This window comes from Otolemur garnettii, unplaced genomic scaffold, assembly GCF_000181295.1.
Source record: "Otolemur garnettii isolate 467f Iridium unplaced genomic scaffold, OtoGar3 scaffold00059, whole genome shotgun sequence".
NCBI classification, from domain to species: Eukaryota; Metazoa; Chordata; class Mammalia; order Primates; family Galagidae; genus Otolemur; species Otolemur garnettii.
Genome location: NW_003852454.1, coordinates 2,179,678 through 2,182,677, shown reverse-complemented (window position 1 = coordinate 2,182,677; position 3,000 = coordinate 2,179,678).

Here is a 3,000-nt window from a genome sequence, read left to right as displayed (position 1 = left end):
AAGGTGGCTAAAACTTTTTCCTCTCCAGAGCTCTTTCTCCCATTCTTAGAATTCTTTCTTTTGATTTTTTTCTAAGCTAAAATATCTTTTTAAAAAATTCCTCAGCTATTTTGGCATAGTGATTGTTTAAAAAAAACACTTGAAAACTAGAAGATAGAAAATTGTTATGACCTTCAAAATGTTTCTGAAAGGCAAAGACAAAATTTCTATATAAAGACATCCTTTCTGTACTAAAAGGAGTGGCTACAGTCTTAGCAAGGATTAAAAAAAAAAAAACCATTGATACTAAAAAATTATTCTGTATAGACCTTGTTAGAATAACTGTCACCTTTTGGAGTTCTTTAAATAACTCAGTCACATTTTCTCAGTTAACTATTCTTTTTCAACCTAGTATGTTGGTCACTGACTTTACACAAAATTTGGCTCACAGCCTTTATAAAATTGCCTATTATATTTATTATGTCTTAAAATTTAGGTTCATCCCCTGTTGTCAGAGAAATAACTTGGATCCAACAAGTTTTTTTCATTAATAAACTGGTTAATTTAAGTTTTAATATCTCATGACTAAAATTCTAAAATAAAAGCTTTGTGATCTTTATTTATGTGCATGCATATGTTTCAAAGTGTTTATACAACAAATATTATGTTGAAAGTTGTATCTACATAATAAAATCCAGGTTTATCAGCCAGAAATCCTTAAAATAATTTTATTCTGACTGGTTTAAATAAGTGAATGCTCACATAAAATACATGGTCATTAACTACAATTATTTTTAGTTCACATAACTTAAGTAAATCTTTAATAAATTAAGTAGTTTTAAAATTGTTGGTAAAATAAAATTAAAAATGTCTTCAAAATTGGCAACACACATTTTTTTCATGGGTTTACCGGTCAGATAGTTTTATACTTGCCTCTACTTGATGTTTTAAGAGAATAACACTATAAACCTAAAACAAAATGATCTTTGTTAAGGTTAATTTAATTATTGATTTAATAAAAACAGCATTAATTTCAGAGTTATTGACAGGATACCTATGCATTTCATTTTAAGAATCTTATTTAAGTAGGCTGATATTAACAGGTAATAAAATTTGTTAGTAGTAAAATTACTTAAGTAATGACTAGTTCTTTCTAATATCTCAATTTTCATAATTATTCTAGGTATTTGTTTAAAAATAAATGAATTGGAGGTGGTGCCTATGGCTCAGAGAGTAGGGCACCAGCCCCATATACCAAAGGTGACAGGTTCAAACTCAGTTCCAGCCAAAAACTGCAAAATAAATAAATAAATAGGGTAATTATCAATAAAATAATTTTATTTTTTTGCAGTTTTTGACTGGGGCTGGGTTTAAACCCACCACCTCTTACATATGGGTCTGGCACCCTACTTCTTTGTGCCATAGGCCCCACCCCCTAAAATTAATTTTTTATTTAAACTTTATATGTAATTTAAAATCTTAAAGTTAAGTTAAAATAATAGTCATTAAAGGTTAGGGCCATATCCAAATAGGAAAAAGAAAGCAAAAACTAAATTAAATTGCTAAATAAATGTGATTTTTTCTTGACTGTTAAAGTTTTATAAAATGATTAAAAATATTTAGATGTATTAATCAAAATTTGAATTAAAAATTATAGGACTAAGCCTGGGGTTTAAGAAAATCATCAAATGTCTAAATAAGCTGAAAAAGATTTGTAAAAGATTGGTCTTATGAAGAATGTTTTTTAGTGTGATTGGGTTCATTGAGGTTGAAAAGAAATTGTTTATGTTCATTGACAAAGAAGGGCCAGTCACTTGTTGTTGTCCAGCCAATATGGGGACAGGGATTAGGTCCATCTAGCTTTATTAGCTGAAGGCCAGCAATTCTGGAGAACAGTGAGAGTAGTCTCTCCAAGACTGTTCTATTCTTCCATTTTCAAAACCACAGTTTTATACATCAAAGTTAAAAGCAAGAACCATACTAACCTTTATCTTAAACAACAGTAATTAACACTTATCTGCCAGAACCCGTAATAAACAATAACTGACATAACCCATTACCCATGCAACACTGTTCCAGTTCAAAAGTTAATCTCTTAAATCCACTGCTCTAAACTTGCCAAATATACACCTTCAGGTTACAAATGAATCTGTAAAACAACAAGAATTAGAGATTTGAGGTAAAGGTTATATAGGATCTAAACCAATCACACCAGCTATATCATGTCAGCCCCAGACTGACTGACTCCATTCTCCCTACATGTGTTCTCATTTACATGATGTTCTACAAATGAAGCACTGATGTTGGGTGTACACTAACAGAAGATGAGTCTTATCTCCCTTCAAAAAAATAAACAACCAAAAAAAAACCCCGCCAAGTTTATTTAAAAGTATTGATTCACATTTAATAAAACTGCAAAATATTTTGATTTTAAATGTTAAAATCTATTTAGGAACAATTTTCTTCCTGAGATCTATTTTGTTTCTCTAGTTTCAGGTTGAAAATATGTTTCTTTTTATTCAAAAAGAGTTTTATTTATTGAGGTAGATTTTAAGTGTGGGCAAGGGGTTTGAAGAGAAATTTCTCTGAAGAAGACAGATGCACAGCCTACAGGTACATCAGATACATGAAAAAATGCTCATCATCCTTAATCATCAGAGAAATTCAAATCAAAACCACTTTGAGATATCGTCAACTCTGGTAAGATTAGCCCACATCACAAAATCCCAAAACCATAGATGGTGTGGATGGGGATAAAAAATAAAACACTTTTGCACTTCTGGTGGGAATGCAAACTAATATGTTCCTTTTGGAAATATGTTTGGAGATCACTTAGGGATCTAAAAATAGACCTGCCATTGGAGCCTTCAAATCCTCTACTAGGTATATACCCAGGAGAGTAAAAATCACTTTATAACAAAGATATTTGCACCAGAATGTTTATTGCAGCCAAATTCATAATTGCTAAGTCATGGAAGAAGCCCAAGTGCCCACTGACCCATGAATGGAATAAATTGTAGT